General features: G+C 43.4%; 1 protein-coding gene across 3 annotated transcripts in view; it reads left to right on the plus strand.

The window, feature by feature from the left end:
* Positions 1–14565, plus strand: part of CCDC88C (coiled-coil and HOOK domain protein 88C) — a 584514-nt gene that overhangs the window by 159822 nt on the left and 410127 nt on the right. The gene's annotated exons all lie outside the window — the stretch shown is intronic.

A 14565-nucleotide genomic window follows, 5' to 3' on the forward strand; every position in this document is an offset into this window, starting at 1 on the left:
CTTATTGTGAGTACTACTAATAAAGCACTTTTAAATTGTTGATTGGACCAAACATGAACACACAGTAGAGACTGTTGGTCATAAGTCACCCTTACAAATTTACTGCTCCCACTACTTACAAATGGGTGCCCAAAACAAATCATTCAAACCAACATTTATTAGACATACCATAGTATAAGTGGTGTTTAGAAAAGTATGATCCTGTGAGCAAGGCGGCATAGTCTGTTCTCGAGGACCCGAGCAGGGAGGGGTGCAGAGGGATTAGATAGGCTGGGCTTGGGCGCCATAGGACCTTGCGGTTTTCAGTCTCGCCGGTTGAGGGTGTAAAAATCAGGACAGCTGGTGCCACTCTATAAGTGGGTCTCTTCGTTGCTGATGTCCTTCTAAGACTGCTCAGTCTTGGTGTTGTTGGAGCCTGGATTGGACTCGGATAGGCTTTGGTTGCTGTAAGGGGTCTGGTACCCAGTGTATTGGTGCTATGCAACTCAGGTTGGTCCTGGCGTCTTCTCATTTGGTGGGAAGACTGCTCTGACCCTTTGGAGCATGATGACCTCTTCCTGGGCGGCTGCTGCATTGGTACAACCGTAGAGCTGCAGCACAGTAAACCGGACTATGTTGTTTTGGTGCTGGCTGACTGCGGGGGAGTAGCTCCTCTACACCAAGGGAGATTGCTGGCATTTCGGAAGGGCTGGCAGTCTACCAGGGTTCTTGGCAGAGCCTCGGCTGCAGGAAACGTTGGTTTCTTTGCGATTGTCCAGACTGGTGCATGCAGGCGGGGTTTGGCGCCAAAAAGTCCACAGCAAGTCTTCAGTACTTGTTTTTACAGCTCTTCTTTGTCCTCTTATTCTGGGTCAGTCTAATCTGAATTCCTGGCATCAGGGGTGCCACTCAAATACTCAATTTAGGGGCACTAAGGGGAGTGACAGGTGGTAGTCAATAGGCTACTCACCTTTAGGAAGACTACACCCCATATATTACCACTTCCTGTTGGAAGTGGGCATACCCCTGACCCAGTGAACCTAATTTCACCAAAAACCAGGATGGTGGAATTCTAGTTTCGTGTTCCTAGCAGGTAGCTCACTTTAGGAGTGGAGCAGGCCTGATAGTGAACATGCCTCCTGACTATCTAACTTTCCACCCTGTCCTGGTGCTAACTGCCTGGGGGTAGCATTTCCCCTGTCTGGGGGAAGCCTGGGTCGCATATCAAAGGCAGCAGAGCCCTTTGAATCTCCGGCCTTGATATGCTGATTATTAGCTATCCTGATTGGTAGATGTGGCAACCCCTCCGGGCGGAGCAGGCATTGTTTCCACCCTCTGAGAGCTTAGGCTCTCACCTATAGGTGGTCAGAAACATATCTGTGGTTGCAGGCTGGTTTACACTAGTCAACCAGCACACTAGAGATTGGTAGGTTTACAGAGGATACCTCTAAGATACCCTCTAGGTGCATGTATTAATAAATCCATCAATGGAATCTGTGTGGGATTATTAATATGAGATGTTTGATACCAAACATCTTTGATCTCGGTGAAGCCATCATGTGTCTGGGGAACTCAAACACCGGTGCCCAGTACATATATTCAAGATGTCCTCCCTGTTCACTGGCAATGTACAGGAATTGACTTGTACATCACAGGAGATATTGGTTCATGCAGCGATGTCCTCACATGTAATATAATGCACCCTTCCTAAGGGCTATAAGATCTGTTGTAGGGGTAACTTATCATATATTGCATGCGGTATTTGCAGACATGGCTCACAGGAGGTGTCAGGTCTTTACTTTTGTCTGCACCATGTCAAGCAGCCTGCAGTGCCAGTTTGCATGTGTGTAGTAAGCAGTCGCTAATACATGCTACAGCCCTTAGGGACTCTCTTTAGCATCCATGCCCTAGGTACCAGGGGTACCATTTAGTAAGGACTTACGGGGTGCTGAAGGTATTGCCAATTGAGGGAACAATAGTAGTGTTTTGGGGAAAGAGCTCTGGCACTGGAGACCTGGATAGCAGGAACCTAGTGCACATCTGTCAAAATTGCATCATTTACCAGGCAAAAAGTGAGGGAGACCATGTCAAAAAGGGGCACTTTCCTATAACCACCTATCATCACTTCTGCTCTTCCTAGGCAAAGGAAGTGAGAATTAGTAAACTGCTCTTCATGTGTCCACTTTTATTGGTAACATGTTTGAGTTGCATACCCGGACATTCTGTAAAGTACCTTTATCTTGTTTTTTTCTGTTGGTAGTGCTTAAGGCTTTAGTATAGCACCTTTGTTTTTGTATCTCAGTCATGGTGTGTATGCAAATGTGCTGGAGTTCAAGAACGAGGGACCTGAGATTCCAATTCAAAGAAAAAATCCAGATTGAGTCCAATGGTGGACGGAAGAGTATTCCAAATACCTGCTCACATTTCCTCGAGTCGCTGAATATCGATCATTGCTAGATTGAAAGGGAGGGCAGAGAGAAGGTTTCTCTCGGGTATGTTGGAGAAATTAAGTTACATAAGTAATTTGGAGCCACCCAAACCAAGCACCTGTACAGCTTTAAACTGAATTCTGGCATCCAGCAGGAGGAATTCCAGAGATCTTCTTGGGGTAGAGATATAGTTTCCAGCTAACATGGTCGTCATTGTGCTGGGAATCTCCCTACTTGAGAAGCACAGAAGAGCAGCCAAGTTACATAGCAAACTATTCACTGAACTTCTTGGCTCTAGATTCCAGTAGTGAGTTTCTGCTGATGGCTTGCAGAAACGAGCCTTCATGATTTTTTTAAAATAATCTATACACCATACATACTTACAGGGGCTTTCATTCAGCCCTTTTAATCTATTGGGCCTGCTTTGGTGTCATTCACATTTTGCTTCTGCCCACCACAGCATAGCAGGGTCAACCCACTTCAGCCATTGGCTTACCTGACTGTGAGTGATGGCTTTCTGCATTGCACAATGTGCGCTTACATAAGTCACCCCTTTCAGTGCCAGGGAGTACTGGTCCAATGTGTACTTGTACTTAATATATAAATAAACATATTTTGGCATTTAGACAATCCTTGTTTTCATACAATATGCGGCTTCATATAAAACCATTCACAAACAAAATGAGCATTAACGAAGCCAAAAGTGCAGCAGACAATTTTGTCAATGTTTGTTTTTCTTTCCCTCTTTTTCCCACGTCAGTCAAACTTCCTTTGTTCTTCAATGATAATTAAAAAATCGAAAACACCGTATTGGACTATTTTACCAACTTGTGTATTTTTACTTTTCATCTTGTAAAGATCAAGCTCTTCAGAAGGGACATTTGTGTGTCTAAATATTTGTTATGTTTGCCATACTATTTGTAAAACTCTAATGCAGCATAATACATTTTTCTTATTAAAAAGGAGCCGCTTTGTGCACAACCGTGCCCTCATACAAACTCTTCTGGCGTACACCTCTCTGGATGCTCTTTTAATAATATGCCAAGTGCTTGAATTTTTGAGTAGTCGCTATGGCAGTTATGAAAATATTTTCCTTACAGGATTATTCTTCCGTTTAAGGAATACATGGAAACTGTGTCAATTAACTACACCAGTCCTGTCAGGGACTAAGATTTCTGCATACAGTTCCCTTTTCCTCTGTAGTGACGGCCGACACTGACTTAGAGTGGTAGGGCAGGTGGAGGGGGCATGGGAGCACGCATTGGGAGAGCACAGGGGAGTTAATAACACAAAAAACTGATTTTAAGAAATGTATCTGGTGCTGCAGGCCACCTTGCGCTGCTCTGCTTACACTTTCTGGTCCCAGCAGTCCCTGGGCTGGGCCAGCATCACAGACCTCCAATCCTATCCCTGTGCTGCTCTCAATCATGAGAGCTGCGTGGGGATTGGCCTGAGCGGGTTGGATCCACGCTTGCTCAGGCACAGGGAGTCTACTGCTTCTCCAACCAGGCAGTGCAATACAGTCAGGTTGGAGAAACCTAAGTGTGGAAGTTAGTTTGTCCGGTCTAAGACGGCCGGCCAAACTGACATGTGCACATAAAAGTGTACATCTACCACTTGCCTCCCATGGCCCTGCCCCTCATGCACACGCAGGCTCAGCCAGCAGCTGATAAAAAAAAACAATATTAAAATATCGTTTTTTCAGCTGCTGGCTCTGAGCCAGTGGGGCGACGCTCCGCCGCCATTGCGAAGGCGTGGCCCTTGTTCCTCTGTATTACTTGGCATGCAAGATTTAAAAACCCTTTTTAAAAACTCTTCGCAGTTCAAAGTATGATATTGATTTCCATGCCTCCAATCTCGCACCACACTGTACCCCTTCCCTTATTAACAAAACAAAAAAGCAATGCAGTTGTTTAAATCCCGAAGGCTGGTCAGATGATATACCTTGCTGATGATTTCCTCGCTTTGATTGGTCAGTAATGATGTAGCCATACTGCGTGCACTCTCCAGGTTCTCTTCAATGATCAGTCATACTACAGCAGATGTCTATATACAGTTTATTTAAACGTTTGAGGGTCTAAAGCTTTATGCGGAAAGGCTAGTTGCAGTGGCATTTTTTTGTGTTGTGCTGCGACACGCTTCACCTTTGGTGGTGCATGGTGCTACCAAATTCTTCCCAGTACAAAGGGACTTATTCCAAAAAGTTGCAAACCTTACACCTCGATAATATTCTGGAATGTGAATTGGCTTGCGACTATACGAAAACTGGACAATATTGCAACGGGTCCCTGCATGGGTTAGGAGACCTCCATCCTTTCATTTGCATTCACAATATGCCTTCGTTGTGACTCCTGCGGCTGCCTTTTAAAGTGTCAGGGAACACAATACCTCAATGGTGTCACATGGGGAATTTCGCATGCGAGTGTACGCAATGGTGCAAACACCCCTTGATATCCTTAGCCTGTACAAGCGCAGTGTAAGCGCTCCTATATTGACACCTTTCAATTAGCAAATAGTTACTGCCCTCGGCAGACTTTTGCAACTGCAGAAATCTTTGCGAAGTACTTCTTTCTGCATGCAATTACCAGTTGCTATAGAGATGGCTCAAAATTGTTGACTGCGGTCGCAAAAATCATTTAAGCACCGCAAATTTTAACAGTTGTGCTGGTTTTGCACCATAAAACCATATATATCTGACGCCGATACTGCACAGCGGTTGTATTTTTAACTACCCTGGATACTTCTGAATTCAGTTGGTTTAGTGTATGTTTTTTACTTGTATCTCACCTCCCTTTATCGCGTATCACCGTGTGCGCCTTTCTCGCTTATTAAAGGAATAATCAGGACAGTTATTTGAATCCCAGAGCCTGTCCCTAAAATCCAAGCACGAAAATGAAGTCTACAGTTTTCACAAAAGTGTATATTTGTTTGGCATCGCGCAAGCAAATGTTATATTACAAATACTTTAAGTGCTAACCCCATGGTTTCATGGCAGAAGTGCTCTTTTTTACAACAGTTCTGTTTTTTTTCATGTAAAATCCTTTAAATTGTCTTTTGGTTATTGTGGCTTTAAGCCGCAGGGCATCAGAGAGCCGGTTGGGTAAGCAGCTGTCACCAGGGCTTTCACTTGGTTGTAAATATGAGCGGTTAAGAGAGATTACTCGTCTCGGGTTGCTGTGGAACTCAAGAGAAGGAGTAAGGTGTCTGTGACGTCATCTCCGTACAGACAGATCTCGCGAGAAGGTAGAGAGGGATGAACGCATTTACCGCAAAAAACTATTGTCTTTGCTCCAGAAAACAAAATCGCATAACATGTACATCTTAGATCTTTAAAAATAAGTATTCGTGCCTACAAAATATCCCATGCACAAGTTTGAAATTGACTAATTGTACCATGTATGTAGGTGGGCGCCTGAAAGTGTGCTAGAAACATGCCAGTATTTTGTTCCCTCCACTTGCAAAGAACATGCTGAAATGTAGATTTGAGGCCACAGCTGGCAGAGCAGCATAAACGATATAGGCGTTGAGCTCAGGTGGCGAGCATTGGCATTGAAATTGATAATTCTGCAATATGAGGCCTCTGTCTCACCCTGAGAGCCCCTGTAGTAAGTCATTAATGCGTTGAACCGCCAGACCTGCTGTGTCTTCAAACAAAGATGGCGGCTGACAGATGACGTCATTTCAGCCGACCCGCAAACTTCGAGCTTTGGGAGTCAGAGGGCCCTGGGTATATGTCCTAGGACATGATTGGGCCTGGTCTTTTGAAACTGGGAGAATGACGGATGACGGGTTAATGCGGCAGAGACCTTTCTCTAGCCAGAAGGTCATAGGTTAACATATCAGGCGTAACCTAATGGTCGTAGGTTAATAGATCAGCGGGTTGAAATAGCCTTACTCCTGTTTTAGGGCGATTTAATTGGTGCTGAGATGATTATGGCTGTTGCATAGCAAATAGTGCCTACATAGTACAGACACGAGTATTTTGTGTTATGCAAGTACAGATATCATTTTCAAATATCATTATTGTTGTTGTTTTATTGCTGTTATGTGTTTAGTTATTGTTACTGCTATTATTATTATTATTATTATTATTATTGGGGAATTGGCAGATGTTTTCTGTGAGTCCATTGGGTTCGCACTGTATGTTTAAGAGGGCTTCCATTTAGATTATATGTAAACTCATAGAGTGAAAATCGGGCACCTGAATAGCCCTGTTGCAGACCTCTGTCATGCTGCCTCTCCCGCTCCCACACTGTCCACGATGAGTAGTGTTTGTCACAAGGTTTACTTGGTGTATGCCCCCTTAGAAAGGCTGCCAAATGATGCTGTGCAATTAAGTGCCCCGAGCCAGTTAGTGGTGATTTGGAGTTCATGCCTAGAGATGGGCAGCTGTATTAAAACTTAAACCAGCATAAACCCTTGGGTTGTGGGAGGAAAGTGTAGGGCAATCATTGGGCTTTCTAGAGGCTATTGTAGACTTAGTGGTTGGAGCCTTGGCCATCAAGGCTTAATTATGCAGTAGGATGCAGTGTTTGGGTAAACAAGAGGAAGACACAGCCCAAAGTTGTAAACGTGGAAGCGCCCTTCCATGGAGGAGGCCTCTCAAAAGAAAGGAAATCATGGTGGAGTGCCACCACCTCCCGCTAGCTTGGAGTAGAAGCATGCTTACTTGGCATCTGGTACTCTACCCCATCTTACTGCACCCCCTTACCCTTAGCCTTTTTACACTCTGACCAATAGGTTACGTGTGGGAAGACCTCCAGGGCAGGGTCATTCAGCTTCCCACCACACTCCTGCTCTAGCTGCTATTCGTAGCTTCTATTTAATCCTGAGATGATGTTGCGACTGCTACCTGAAGTCCTGCTCCTGCTCTCAAAGCTGCTAAAATGCCTTAATGCTGCTTACAGATATAGTCTGTGGAGATCCAGGCATCTACACCCCTCGGCCCCCTGGTCCGACTGACCAACCAGAGAGCCTCTCATCCTGTTGTAGCATGTTGACGGTACTCTTAAAGATTCCCATGGGACATGCTGTGAACTGGGAACCATCCTTTCCAGCTCACTACACATGACATATATGTGACTGTGCTGCTGGGAGTGGAGAATAAACCACACTGCCAGGCAGCTACTTCCCCCCCTTCCCCATCCTCCGAGCTCTGCCCTTTATTCATGGTTACATAGTATGTCTTTCAAGAGTTTACGCCCTTCAGTACGGTACGTGGTATGCCTCTAAACGAGCGTCATACGTGGAATGCCCCTTCCTGAGCATCTTTCAATGCACATATTGGTTATGCCAAGGGGTAAGCCCAACCTCTGGCCTGTTAATTCCAGTACATGTTCCATTTATTATATGCACATTTCCCTCATATTTTTTTGTACTCACAGTAGCCCATGCTTTCGCACGGTTCAAAGCATGCTATTTTTTGAGGACTTTGCATAGCCTGCACAGTTTTCAGCAGGCTGCGTAGCATGCCGTCTCGAGCGTACTGTACAGAATGCTTAGTCTTTATTATTAGGGGCAAAGACAAATTATAGGCCTGCGATTCCCCATTTTCAGAACGAAAGTGCATCCACTCCTACAATGTATTCTGAGATGGAAATATTTACTTGTGGCTGATTTCACAGATCATTTGTTCATGAACATCTAGACACATTAAATCCGATGCTTATTTATGTCAGAAATCTTTTATGTTACCTAAGCATGTGTAGAGAATCTATGCCTTCGTGTCTTTTGACTCATTTCGGAGTAGTCCTGCAACCTGCCTAAAATAAGTAGGAGACCAATGTGGTCGGGTAGAAAGGATCAGCCACTTACCATTAACAGTTGCAATAGCCATAATCTTGGAGCTTTCCAATGGAACGCACTCCATCTTTTCTTCCATGTCTCTTGATTTCATCCTTTTGTTGTTTTGCCACCTCCTAGTCCTTATAAACACAATGCTTTATTCTATAAAATCATTTTTTATGATCTGCCCAGGCACATGTACCTACCGCAGAATGCTTACATCTCTTCCCAGGGGGTTCTCATTCACATGCATGTGTTGAGGACAGGAGTAATTGGCAAACGGGGTTGTAATAAGGAGTGTCATACACAGTATTGCAATAGCATAGACCATGTTCAAAGTCTAGTTACAAGAGCCCTTTAGAACAAAGTTAACAGGAGAAAGATAAACTTATTGTGGGGATCACAACAGTAAACTGTCTAGAACTTATTCTTAGACTTTCCTCTGCACCATAAGTGTCACTCATTGGGAGTGAACCTCACACGTTGGAAGACAGTACATATGCTGGTTGGATACAATGGCCTATTAAACTGTATTAGCAGGGCCACATTAAAATATAATGCTTCTGATGATGAAGCATATTTTAGGGGTACATGGTGATTCTCCGCACTTCGGCTTTAAGACTTTGAAATTGCATAGACTATCGCTGAGGCATAACATCATACATACCACTTGAGTTCGTACCTATATGTTCACTGAACGAGCAGTGATTTGCTTTGACTGTAAAATCTAATCTGTTACTGTCACGTTGCAAAGTGCATTATTGATACACTGTTGTTGTTAAGTGCCTCCTTCTCATGATGCTATTCTTATTGGAGCCGTACACTCATTCTGTGGCCCAGAAGGAGGGTTTCCATGCCAGCACCTTTGGAATGAGTTGAAGGTGCCAAGGGTAATGCAGTCTCCTCCACCAGTTCCCTGGGAGCTTTATTGGTCTGACTCTGGTCTCCCCCACGCTGTAGCCTTAATGCCAACAGCCACAAAGTATGTTCCTAAATGGATTGAGGTGATTCATCCAGCATCACTTCCAAGCATGACCAGGTAGAAGCTTAACACAAATGATGGCCATGTTTGAGATGTACAGAAAAAAAACCGAGCAGGACGACGTTTCCAGACTCTTCTGCTTACCTTATTATAAGTGGCAACTTCAAATGATGTTATCTACACTGCTTTAATTCTTCCTTTATCATTAAGGCACTAGATTACATAGGGGTCTGCTGATTCCCCCATGTTAGGCATGCATCTTCTTATTGCATATATTCCTAACACTAGTTTGTGATCTTTTGTCCTCTGTATATGTTTTTTCTCCTATACCTCTAGCCCCAATGGAAATTGTTCTGCTAGGTCTGTTTGCACTAAAAAACTACAGATAAATGAACATTTATAGATGTTCCGCGATGGCACTGCACGCGCTGGTCCTGATCCTGCGGTAGCATGTGGTGATGGAGGATGCATTGTGGCCTCTTCTGTAATTACACTGCCATGCACCTCTGACACTGTAGGCATGAAATGAAGAGGAGTCGATGGGCATGCCCTTCAGCTGCACTCTCATTGATTCACTGCTGGCGGTGACAGCAGGGGGTCTCCCTGGAATGCCACCATTGATTTTTCCATGGGCCGTATCAATATTGGGACTGAACCAAATGATATGCGAGGCCTGCAAGCTGCATAGATGTGTTTTTTTTAACGGCTTGTGACACGAGGCGTTGTACACAAACTGTTGGGGTTCAGCATCACTTATAAAACTGAAGTGAATGTAACTTGAAAGAGAGGACCTACGGGCACCCGCCGTGGTATGTCATTGCCACTGGAATTATGTAGTAATGGAATGATCAAATTATGCAGCAGTGTTGACTAAATTATGCAACAACAAAAGGTAAATTATGTGGCGTACTGCCCTCATTTTGTGATAGTATTACTTCATTATTTTACCCCGAAAAAGCGCTTTGAAGCCTCGTCAGGGGTAGTAAGCGCTATATAAATGCAATTACAATACAATAAAATAAAATTTTGACTCAAGTTAACACTGTCTGGGTAAAGTTTCACCTCATCAGTACCAGTTTAACCCCCAAATAAATAAATAGGCAAAGGATAGGTGACTGATCAACCTTTGCAAAGGGCCTCCCCTGCTTGTCAACACATGTTATTGTGTTTTAGTAACTTTTGATCTATTTCAGCAAGAAACAAAATGTTTTTGTTAAAATCTGCAGATTATGCCGCAGATGATGGGTTATGTGGCAAATACTGCAAATTGATAATTATGTGGGAATGCCTCAGACTCAGAATTGTACCCTCGTGCTTGTAATGAAAGAAGCACAATTGTAGGTCCCAGCGTGCTAAATGCTATATGTGACAACAAAGAAGGGACAGGATAAAGTTGCTCGAGATTAGGGCTGGTTGAAATAGCAATACGTTTTTTGCATGTGTGCTATGCGTAATTTTTTGAGAAGATTATACGTCGTATGCGAAACACATTTCATTAGTCGTGTGTAAAAATTCTGTACAAGGGCAACAGCCTTCCCCGCCAAGAAAATACGCTAGCGCCACGGCACGCATCGGTTTCAAAGAAGTTTTTTTTCTTAACCCAGTCTTCCGTCGATGAAATCTATGAGAAAAACAAACTAATTACAAAAAAGTTGTCAAAGTTAAACAAATTGGATTTACGAAAGTTTTCGCTTATGTTTTTTTTTTCTCCTGAAATGTAAATCGACCCATTCGTACTCCTGACGACCTGGGGCCAGTCTGTAACTCTGCACCACTGCTGTCTCGGATGGACAGGATGATAAGTGGTTGTGTACGGGGGCCTCGGAGACACTTTCATCAGCAGCGCTGGGGGCGCCGGGGGCGCCTTGAAACTGGATGCCAACCCCGGTCATGTTATGATATTGCTTATTTCAGTGCCACGTTTGATATACTGTTCTTTGTGGCCCAGCTCCCCACACAATGGCAGTGCAATTAGGACTTGCTCCATAACTTATTAAAGAGGAGGAGACAGGCCATAGAATGACTATTTAATTTACAGTGTCCTTGTCATAGAGACCTCCAGGCTCCTTTCATGTTTAATTCAGAGCTTGCTGGTTGTGCAGAATGGGGGGGGGGCGAAAAGGGGGGGGGGGTTGAAATACATTACCTTTAGAAGCGTGTAATGTTACTAATCAGGAGTGATTTCTGAGTGTGCATTATCTAATTTGATCTTCAGTCTGTGTATTGCTGTCTCAACTTTGTTTCAGGAGCCAGCAAAAGCTTACATTTGATAACTATCAAAATTCATGTTTACATCATAGGAATATATTGCTTTGCTTTCTGTGTTGGTAATGTTCATTTAGAAATTTGTGTTTATGTCCGTCTATTTATATTCAATAAAGTACCGTTATCAATTTCTAAGAAAAGAAATGATCACATTAATGTTAGGTCACAAAAACTCATTCTCTATGTCCACAGTGACGCCATTGATAGCTGGACAAGTGACTGACTGAATTCAACTCTACACAGACTTTCTCATTATTTTACTTAGGCCAGCCTAGATTTACAGTCTGTGCTCAGTTTTCAGAGCACACCGGGAAAGTGGATTCCCTGTAATTGTAGCTACCAAACCCCTTCCTAATTTGACTTGTCCATCATTTCTAGATTGCAAGTTGGGGGAACCATGTGACAGCTCATGGAGGTGTGTCAGTCCAAAAGGTCATGCTGGTAGATTGGTCCAAGTGTTGCACAGGCCCTGAAGCATGCCATAGTTTCATGATGCACAAAACAAATAAACCTTTGTTGAAGCTCTGTGCTTCTACTGGTGAAGTCTTCTAGTTTACTCATGAGGATTATAGTGTTTTTAAATCTAGTATGCCTAAGGTTGTGTCCCCGGTGAAGTTGAATACAGATAATACATTATAACAAAAATAACTCGGCAATCCATGTGGGAAACCCGAAATGCCTCTGGCTCCTTAAAACTGGAAAGACAAAAAAGCCATGTGGAAATGAATGCAATTAAAGACATATTTTCTGTTATCCTTTTACAGCGAGGATCATGACCAAGCCCTTTGTTCTCTTGATGTTGTGTAGAAACTGCCTAAGGCTGAATAGGTGTTGACTGCCTTCCAGGTCTTGTGTTTACCGAGACCCACTGTGTAGTTCTAGTAAATTAAGGAGCCCTGTGTGCAGTCTATTATCCAAAACGGATGCTCCGTTCTTCTTGTAATAGTAAATCATTTATAAAAGCTTTCATGACAAATAAAGATCATGCGTCATTGCCCCTCAGTTCAGGGCATTAACAGCTGCTGTTAACCACTCTTAATTGCCCGCCTTGCTGTATGACCTACAGAGGGCACTGAGAAGAAAGGAAAATTATCAGTTGTTAATACCTGTTTGCACGCGAACAATAAGGCTGTGAGCGCCAGCCCCTTACTCTCATCCTACACAGGCAGATAAGCATGTCCACTGCTTCTCTGTACTTCACACTCACTCAAACTACAACAAAGTCAAAAAGTAGTTAAGGCCAGCGTTATGGCTGAGGCATGCAGGGCAATAATTAATCTTATTTGCCTGCGGGCACTAACCCCTGTTAATTGCTGATATAAAATTGGGCCTCACCGTGTCATCCATGTGCACGAAAATGCCCTCCTCTGCTTTTGACAGGTCCTGCATTTCTTATTATTCACTGCAAGATGAAGATGAAGGGGATGGAGGCGAGCAGTTGCAGGCTCCTGTAATGGTCTGCGTGTGGCGTAATGACTCTTCATGCTGGTTGACACGTCTGAGATTGACCAGTGAGCAATGTAAACATGTAATCACGGTTGGTGGCTGCATTCTGATTGGCTGAGCCAATTTAATAATTATTTTCAAGGTGCCAACCCTTAATATTGCTCCACTTCTTGTTGCTGATTTTCGTACCTGTGACTTGCAGGTTTCCACAATTCCTTGCAGTGGACACACAATCTGCTGAGCTGTTCTGGCAGCGTACATGTTCTCCCAGTGCACTGATAGACTCGAAGAATAAACCGAGAAGGCGTGGAAAGAAAGGGACCTTCGGTTCGCAGCCCATGTGAGCATGCGCTAGAGGAAAGTGCTACACACTAGGTTGACCCACATGAAGCACCACACGGAATACTGATGTTTCCTATAGTAATGTCCTGTAGGGATCGGATGTCCAATAGAGCCATTTATCAGAGGAACAGTGGTCTCAGGTGTCTGTCCAGGTTGACATCTAGATTGCCTAGCAATAAGGCCGTAAATCAGATATGGCCGACTGGCTCCGCATGTTAGTATTCATGTCAGATCTTTCTGTTAATAGCCTGGCATGAGACTCACTGGTTGACAGCCATTGTGCAACCTGTTGGTGTTTGACAGAGATTGTTTGTTGTTCCACTCTTTTCCTTGTTAACCATTGATGGAAGGTGTTCTGTGGCTGGCTGGAAGGTGGGCAGCTCTTGCTTTCACCTCACATTCCATATGGGAGTGCAAATGTCGGAGACCAAAACAGCTTGAGAGTTCAGAAAACACAGAAAAAATGAGTAATGATGGAGACAAAGTAGTTGTAATGTGTAAACTATAGTCAAGTGTCCGCACACAGGATTTTACTAGTAGTCTTTTTACCTACCTTCTAAATACTTCTTAAAGGGGCCATCAAGTGAGTAATGTCACAATATAGCTCGTAATGTTCTTCTGCGATCTCAAAAGCCACTTCTGCCTTGAATCTGAATTTAAAGTGACATGAAAATCCAACCAAAACCCCATTAAGCAACTGGGCATTCTGAAATCCTAATTCTTAACTACTGTTACTAAAGCACAATTGGGCAAAAAAATGGATCTGTGCTTTATCCTTAACTGTCTTCTTTAACAGATAGGTTACCTGTTTCAAAGATTTTCTTCGAAGACTTCAGGATATTACTTAGTTTAATCATTTCACGTATCGTAGAGGTAATAATTATGCCAGATTTACCCTACAAATGCATCTTATCCTCTATCCCAGTGGGCGGTCTTAATTTGGCTCCCATTCAATACGACTGCATAGAGGCTTCCAACAAGGGTGGCAATTTTGCTCACATTTAGTATATACGTGTAGCACTCATACAACTTCCTTGACGGAACTTCCTCATCTAAGGCCATGACACATTAATATTCTTAAAAATAGCTGGGAAACAGACACTTAAATCCAATTTACCCCAAGGACCACACATCATTCATAATAATAAAATACTGAGTGGATATGACCTAGCCCAGGATTAATGGTGAAGAAATGTAATCCCTCATAATAATGTCCCCAATGCAACCTCACTTCTGTTGTAGATCCCTACATTTAATTTTTTTACAGATGCAACCATGCAGTAAAAATGCAAACACGAATCACTCCTCGTACAGGTAAACACAATATTGAGCCTGAAA

The sequence above is a fragment of the Lissotriton vulgaris genome, chromosome 9 (assembly GCF_964263255.1).
Source record: "Lissotriton vulgaris chromosome 9, aLisVul1.2, whole genome shotgun sequence".
Classification (NCBI taxonomy): Eukaryota; Metazoa; Chordata; class Amphibia; order Caudata; family Salamandridae; genus Lissotriton; species Lissotriton vulgaris.